Source organism: Lissotriton vulgaris, chromosome 3_1, assembly GCF_964263255.1.
Source record: "Lissotriton vulgaris chromosome 3_1, aLisVul1.2, whole genome shotgun sequence".
NCBI lineage: Eukaryota > Metazoa > Chordata > Amphibia > Caudata > Salamandridae > Lissotriton > Lissotriton vulgaris.
Genome location: NC_141689.1, coordinates 1,149,046,565 through 1,149,055,486, shown reverse-complemented (window position 1 = coordinate 1,149,055,486; position 8,922 = coordinate 1,149,046,565). Strand labels below are relative to the sequence as shown.

Sequence of the window (8,922 nt, the reverse complement as noted above, 5' to 3'; positions counted from 1 at the left end):
AATAAAATCACAATGGGCTCCGTTATGTTCCGCAAATGTTAATGTTACCACAGCGGGTATGTGCAACACAGCTAGGCTTGAAAAGAATGTAATCCTCCTCAGAACGGGCACACTGTTCCTGTAGTGCCTCTTAATCCTCCGCACTACGGACCCGCATGATGTACAGTGGGGCTTCATTGCGGCTGAGCCAGCCGCTACATACAAAACCAACGAGTTGCCTCCAAATGATGAAGCCACTTGCCAGCGTGTTTAAAATCGGTTTATTCCAAGGATTGCATCCGCATGGCTAAAGCACACAAATCAATGCCAGACGATGCTATCCTTGGAATAAATGGTTCTATATATGTATATATGTGTATATATGGGTATAAATATATACATATTTATATAAAATATATTATTCAAACAAAAAAAAGCTTCTTTTGTCCAAATGTAAATACTTTATAACGAAAGAATTAGTGAAACCAGCATTTTCCATTCACATCTGCATATGTTAAATTACAAAAATAGATTAAAACATACTGCTTAAAACCATGACATAACAGTATTCGGTGAGGCCTGGGCAGAAACAGCTGTGGTGCTTTAGGGGAGGCATGGGCAGAGGGGAAGGCACCAACATACAGGTTAACAGTTGTATGTCTAAGCTTCCCTCTGTGGTAGGAGAGGTACCAACGGACAGGGACACAGAAATAGTTAGAACACCGGCCAGAAGCAGGGTGATAATGAAACACTTCCTAGAAGTGTCCACAGCTCCAAATTTGAGCGTCTTTGGAAGTTTTGAGCATTGCATTGAGGATTTTCTTCTCTACATTCAGTCGGAGTTTGTGTACAATTGGATCTCAGCCAGTAGGATTTTTTATGGCTACTGATGTATTGTGTGCATTTGACACATGTTTAAGCAGCCATGGCCCCTGACGAAGAGACTTAGGGTCCCGAAAGGCATTGGGCACGGTGTTATCACATGTAACATTCATCGAGTGTATTCGCAATTTTGTTTGAGTAGTGTAATCGTTATTGATGCACTAACAATTCTGACTTACTTTTATTGTCATTGAATCAATAAACTGTTTTCAATTTTAATGTTTCATGCATCAATGAATATTGATTTAGACACCATTTAAGAATATTGTTGTTCATTGTAATTTTCGCGCATGAACTTTTAAATACGTTTGGGTACTTGTTTTGTGAAGGTAGCAACACAGTCATTGACTGTGAACATAGTTCCGTTCATGCCATCCTGCTTAACTCACCACATACTTTTAATTAACCCTCCTGCCAGGCCCAAACCTTTGTTTTTAATACATATAAGTCACCTCTTAGGTAGGTCCCGGATAACCCAAGGGCAGGGTGAAGTTTATTTAACCCCTTCGCTGCGGCGGCTATTCCGCCGCAGCGCTAAAGGGGCGGGGCGGCCGCGCGGCGGCCGCATGCTGGTGACGGAGCCGCTCCGTCACCAGCCGCGGTTGAGCTATGCTGGTGACAGAGCGGTTCCGTCATGACCCGCCCCGCTCATTAGAACGCCCGCGCAGGCGCAAAATCAGCGCCGCGCAGGCGCGGCGGCCGGGCCATGACGGAACCGCTCCGTCATCAGCACAGCTCAACTGTAGCTGATGACGGAGCGGTTCCGTCATCAGCATGGAAGGGGTTAAAAAAGTAGGACATGCTATTTTTAAGTTTTACATCCCGTGGTAGTGAGAAACCCTTAAATTCGTTTTTCACTACTGCAAGGCCTATCTCTCTCATTGGAGAACATTGGGGTTACCTTATTACATTTTATAAGTGTGATCTCCAATTGAGAAGAGATTTGACCACCAAGTGTGGTGTCTCTGAAATCACCATTTATGGTAAAGCCAGATTTTAAATTGCAATTCTGAAAATCCCACTTTTAGAAAGTTGGCATTTCCTTATTTTAGACTCTTGGTGCCTGCTGCCTGCCTCTGATCACTTGTTGACAGCTGGGCTTTGTGTATTCCCCCTGGAGAGCCACACACAATCGGAGCTTAGATGTAACGTTATGGGCCATCCTGGGAGGATCAGTGGGAGGAGCTGTAACCAGCCTCACTTATGCCTAAATAGGCTGTGTCCTGTCTCCTCACAAAGGGATTCATATCACCCTGTAGTGACTCTGGAGCCAGTGCAGGAAGGATATGGCCTCTGTGCACTTCAAGGATCTATTTGAAGTCTTCCATCTTCAAAGACACCACTGGGTATAAGAACTGGACCTCGGACACCATCACTTCAATACACTTCTGGACCTGCGGATACTCTGCCAAGAAGAAAGACAGCTGTGCTGCTGAAAGGATTGCCATTCTGCAGGACTGCTACTCTGGAAGAGTTGCTGCCTTGTTGTGCGGAACTGCTGCAGTCTTGCCTGGGGAAAGAAGAACTGTACTTGGAACCCATCTTGAACCCAGGACCCCAGAGTGGCTCAAAGGGTTAGTCTGCTGGCCTCCTGATCTGGGCCTCAGGGACATAACAGAGCTCTTCACAAATGGGCCTGTTCACTCTGGGACCGTGCTGACACAAAGAATCAGGGCAAGTTGCCCTACACGCTGTCTCTTCGCACAGCAAGCCTCTTTCACAATCATGGATCGCCACTTTGAGGCTCCAGCCTGCATATCCTCGATGCCCAGCCTGCTCATTGGGCCACACTGACCATCGGCAACAAAAATCTACTTGCTCTTGGTGACCTGCTTCCCCGTGAATGGGACACTTGCCACAAATCGTGGGAAGGCAAACCTTAAGGGGGACTGATCTGGAACTGTATCTGACCTGCTCCATTGCAGTCGGTCTGAACTTTTGAATTTTACCCGGTCTCGCTCGACCAGGCATCCCTGGTTGGTGCTTTATGCTTTAAAGCACTATTTGACAATTTATTCTATAAAAATTCATAACTCTGATTCGACTAATTGGAGTTGTGTTGTTTTGGTCTTGCCTTGTTCATTAACTAAAGCTCTATGTTTTTACCTTGGTTTGGGATTTTTTTGTGTGGTTTTTAACTGTTTTAAGTGTTGCACAAATACTTTACACGTTGCCTTTGATGTTAAGCCTGGCTGCTATGTGCCAATCTACCAGAGGTTGAGCACGCTTTAATTTTGGGTGTGTTTGTGGCTTACCCTGACTAGGATTTACATTACTAATTGATCAGGGCTTGTACCGCAGTCAGCCAGGAACCCAATTTCTAACACATACCTTTTAAGTTATCCTCTTACAACACACACTTCATCTTCTGAATACTTTTCATACCTCTCTTCTTTAAGGGAACTACTTAAATCTGGTTAATCAAAGCCGTCTGTCCTGCAAAGAGGAACAGCTCCCAGTTTCCATATTGTTGTGGCCCAAGATTTTGTCATTATCAACTTTTTATTCTATGACAAATCGGTCAACACACAGATAGCTTCCCAACTTTTTCCAAACCCTTTCTCTAACTAAAATCCAGATCAATTGGCTTTGCCAATGTTTGTTTTGTATTGTTCTTACAAAAACGCTTTTCCTTTCATGGGTATGTCTTTTCCAGATTATCTTTTATGTCATGAATAATGATACTACTTTGCATTGATGGTAGAACAGTAATTAATTTTGAATTTCAAACTGTAATTTTGTCTTTGCTCTTATGTTGGTTTACTGCAACACTTTGCATGAGCAAGGGAAAAATCAGAAACACGTTGAGATACTCATATAATATTGTGGCAATCATATGAATTGCAATTTAAAAAATAAGCATTTAAATGAATCAAAACTATTTTTGTGAGAATTGTTTTTTAAAAATGGAGTTGATATCCTTAAAATGTGTGCTTTACACAGTTTGCACAATATATAATTGCAAGGGCTCATGGTATTCCACCGCAGGTCATTGAACATCTAAATTAAGCAAGTGTGACATTTTGGACAATTCCAGGTTACCTCAGGCTGTAGGGGTGGCTTGAAAGGGCTAGTTTTAATATTTTCCTTTCAGTATTTTGAATTGTTGAGCACTCTATTAAGATGCTGTGTTCCAAAATAAGCAAAGTGCCACCATGTGGTGTATTCTGATTAAAAGGTGGCAGTGTTTAGAAATCGGTGCCAGTGCTAGGCACCAACAAAAGCCAGCAAGCATAACTTAAGCACTGACTTTACATTGTTTGATGTTTTGTGAGGGCAGCATAAAAATAGCAGTAAACTGGAGTGTCTGACTTTATTTGCACCTAGCACCCTCAGATATTGGAAAATTACACTAGACTGAGGGGCTCATTTACATGCCTTGTGTGACGCCGAAACATCACTTTTTGTGATATTCCGGTGGTGCACCCACCTTAGCCATATCTACAAGGTCACGTAAAGCCATCTTGCGTGGATTTTTTATGGCCTTGTAGAAATGAAGTGAGGCAATGTAGCACAAGTCCCATTCTGCAGCACACATAGAAAGAGGAAATCGCCTCCATATGTTATTTTTAAGCAGGAAGGTTGACCCTTTCTGCACGAAAACAATCATCTCTACAATGCGGACACCCTTGCACCATGGTGCAAGGGTGCCTGCTTTGGTGCATGGCAGCTAATTGAGCACCAGCACAGAGAACAAGGACAGGAATGCACCATATATAATAGATATTCTGTGAGTCGGTTTTTGAGTGTTCAGAAAATAGGCGCACAACTTGTTACGGTAGGATATTTGTTAGATGGATATCGTGGTAGGTGCTTCTTGGCCAGAGGAAAACCTTAACCTCTGTAATGAAAGAAGGGCAAATACCTCCTTTTCGTTCAATTAGGCAAAAGGTCCAGAGCACACAATATGTATCTGTAGAATGGTTTGTTTTTAGAGTAGTGTTAGTAGGGATAGATCAAACAAAGCATATAGTTTTCAAAGGTTTTATTCACTAACAGCGTTCCCCACTTGGGAATCACTGCAAATATCACTCAAACCGACACGTGTTTCGTCCCAACATGTGGCTGTGACTCTTCAGGGCTGATCTTAATGATCAAGGCGCGTGGTCGGTGAACCGGTGATAATTCCAAAAAGGTCCTAATCGGGTGGTTTTTAAGTTTTGAAAGGGCGGCACTAGTCGGGTTGCCGAAGCTGATTCGTAGGTAGAGAATTTGTTATGTGTACAAATTCTGTGGATCGGAGGCCGTGTTGAGCCTGTGTACTGGCGCCGCTGTACGTCGGTTGCCCAGTGCGGGAACAGCAGGAAGGCTTGCTGCGGCTGCCCTGCAGGAGGCTTGCTGCGCAGCCCTATGGCAAACGTTTGTAAATGAGGCCTTTGGTGTGGAGGTGACTATGATTATTTATAATTATTCACAAACTCTACCATTGCCCTTTCTCACGCTCCTTGCACTGCTAACTTGTGGTTGCTTGACATAATCATTAATGGTACAATGTGTGTGAAAAAGGGCATTATAATAAATAATTAGGAAGCCAATTATGAAGCCCTCTTATCTGAATCTTTCTGCAGACACCTTTTGCACTAACAGACCATTCACTCTGCTTTCACAGCATGGAAAAAAATCACATGAACACAATCATTATTTTTTTCACAAAATTTAATCTGCCATGGACAGGAACCAAAAAATACATCTGGCGCTTTAACAAAACTTATTTGAAGGGGTAACTCAATGCTGTCATGTTAAACGTAACAAGATTCCCTATACAACATGTGACACACGTATATATTTATGTAGGCTATTTCTACCAAGACATAAATTGGTGAAACTTTCTACATATAATTAGTCTTATAATATTAGTCAAATCAGCACAAACGCTGCTGTTGAAATGTTTACAAAATAAACCGAGAAACGTAAATACACAGTGTAAATGAGAGTGGTACTTAGCATGCCTGCAAAAGAAAAACGTTAACTTGTAAAAGAATAAATAGGTGATCAAATTAAAATAGGTGTCTCTGGCTTTTCAGCATACTTCTCCCTGTAGGAAAGATAAATAAAACATAATATCAAACACTGCTTTATGTAGTATATGGAATATAGACCTCATCGTCACTGTTTCACTAAATTAATAATAACTAACATTAATAATACAAACGTCAGCTAAATCAGTAAATTTGTTAACTATTCACAAAAAAGTTGTAGACTATAATGGGCATAGTTTGGCGTCCTCATATGCATAGTTTAAGGGGAGTTTATAGATATGTTTTTTGATCTTTTTCATAATTCTTCCACGAGCCTGTGATATAATAATTCCTCACAGCTGCTTCATCGACACAAACACACAGACTCCATGAACTGTTACCGTTTCAAAGATACAACTATTACCTGAATGTAAATAAAGCTCGTCACACAATATACACAATAAACTCTGATTCAGACTAGAAGGCACAAACCACAAGAGGGCGCCAAATGCTTTTATCAGAGCGAGGGTAGCTATTGTTTTACTCTCAAACGTACACATTTTTGAGGCAAAATTCTGGGAGCACAATTTATAAATCGGTGCATTAAGTCGGACTTATTGGTTTTAGTTTCTTACAACAATGTCGGTGGCAGGACCCTTTATGTTAATGAAGGCCTGGGGCCTAGACATTACCTCAGAAGGTTCATGTCTTTTCTTTCCACAAATAAAATAACTAGTGTCTGCGTGGCCAATAACAACTAAGGAAGATCGCGTAAGTAGCTGCAACCATGAAAATTACACGTTGCACCAATAATTACATATTTTGTGAACACGGGATTCCTGGCTGTTAAAAGGTGGTGTTTAAACCATCGAGCTGAGCAAATTTAAAACTTCACCTATTACAGAGCGTCGCTCACACAATGCCCCGAGGTGGAAATAAGAATGATCAAATCTAAGGCATAAAACCTCACGGTGCACCAGCACATGGAGTCAAGCAGTGCATGAGGACAGGACAGGGGGGGGGGGGGGGGGGGGGGGCGGGGGGCGGGAGAGCTCGAACATGCATCTTGATATGGAAGTAAGGCGCCCTTCGAGAGACCAGAAGACACATGTCCAATCTTATCTCCAAGCTCAAGCATCGCTCCTTTCTGCCAAGCTCTATAATTCTTTGGCACATCTCATGCAGGGACATTCTATGCTGATATAGCTATAACAATGTCCCCGCTATAGAGAACCTCCCTTAACATTCAGGGCCTCATACTTATGCCGCCGGATGGTCACTGTTTATGATGCTCCGGTGGCGCAGGAGCCTGCTCAATATTTATGAGGCAGCATTAAAAAGCCACGGGGCATATTACCAACAACTAGCGATAATTTTTGTCTCTAACTTGTTTAGAGACAAAAATTATCGCCGCACAGCGGCGATTTTTATCGCAGATAAACCTTGCTATTAGCAAGGTTTATCGCAAATGCGATAAAAAACGGCCGCAATGCATGAATATAGCTGAAAAGTCAGCGATATTCATGCATTATCGAGCAAATGCTCTTAGCCATGTTATCCACCTCCCATTGGATAACATGGCTAAGAACTGCTCAGGGCAGGTGTTAGCTTTTGGAGATATTCGCGCTTAGCGCGAATATCTCCAAAAGTTTGTAATAGGAGATAGCGATGTTAGCGACTGTTTCCAGTCGTGAACATCTTGGCACGCCCACTTTGCATGTCATTAGTGATAAATATCACTGACATGCAAAGCGGGGCCCAAGATGGTCGCTATCTCCTATTAGCTGTCGCTAACTGGTGTTAGCCACAGCTTGGTAATAGGGAGATAATTTTATCTCCACTTTCTTGGCTTTTAAAGCCAAAAAAACGGAGATAAACCCCCTTGATAATATACCCCTACATTTGTTGTCTTTATGCTGCCTCTTAAATATCGTTCCCTTTAACACAGTTTCCTAGGTGTTGCTGGGGACGTTACCTGCAACATCCATGGCTTTTTGACACTGCCCCAGATTTACGAGAAATCGCAAATCTGAGGCAGCGCCAAAGTTTGTGCCTCCCCAGAGGAGGCGTAAGCAAGGCACAACGAGGAGAAATATCTTTATTTCTCCTTGTTTTTCCTTCCTCTGTGTATGCTGCTTTCTGCAGCACAAATAGAAAGAGGAAAAAGCCTCTTGTGATTGTTCAGAATTCAGTCCCTAGCGCTGCGAGGCCTTCGGGTGGTTATGCGCTATATAAATGGAATTTTCAATTCAATTCAATTCAATTTTTGTGTAGGAAGATTTCCCTTCCTCCACAAAAATATTCATCAATGCAATGCAGGCACTCTTGCACCATGGTGCAAAGATGCATATGTTGGTGCACAGCAGTCTATTGTGCGCCAGCACAAGGGAAAAGAACAGGAAGCACCGTTTCTCATAAATATGGCACATTCCTGCCCTTTTCTTTTGCCGTAGGGCAGTGCTGTAGGAAGGCCTGCGGTGCTGCCCTCTGGCAAAACCTCATAAATAAGGCCCTCAGGAGCTTATTTACAAGCCCCTTGCGCCGCCGGTGCGTCACTTTTTGTACGGAAAAAAGTGATGCAGTGGTGGCTGATGGGGCTTGCAAATAAGCCTGTTATGTTTTCTGTGCACACGCACACCCAACTCCATGGAACACAGAAAAAAATAAGATGCAGTGAAATTCTCCATTCCAAATTATGCACAGGTACCTCTTGTGCTCCTACTCAAACATCCTTCTCACTTCCTTCATATATGCGTTCTCATTTCCACATTTCAACTGCCTTCAGATTTGCTTGAAAATCTTCCACCTGGGTGATGCAGTCCTGACTCCCAACCCTATCATCAGAATGCCTTATCAATTTTTTCATACAATGCATCACTACAAGGGGTTCAGAAAACCAGGGACACACTGGGCCTGATTATGAGCGTGGGTGTCATTTAACGCACCTGATAAATTATGTTATTTAGCGGGTGTGATAAATAACACCTATTATGAGCTTGTGGGGACAACATGCAGATGTTGGTGTTTAACACAACTCAATCGCATGAAACAGTAAAAACTGTAGGCCTTCCCCTAGTGATTGATTGCTTGAATCACTGGCCCA

General features: G+C 42.6%; 1 protein-coding gene across 2 annotated transcripts in view; it reads right to left on the bottom strand.

Annotated features, from left to right (window-relative positions):
* Nucleotides 1-5,508: 5,508 nt before the first annotated feature.
* The window catches only part of ODAM (odontogenic, ameloblast associated), a 39,431-nt gene continuing 36,017 nt past the window's right edge, over nt 5,509-8,922 (bottom strand). For both annotated transcript variants that reach the window (XM_086963143.1, XM_086963144.1), the window contains one exon: nt 5,509-5,896. The gene's annotated coding sequence lies outside the window, so the exon portion shown is untranslated. The remainder of the gene's footprint in view (nt 5,897-8,922) is intronic.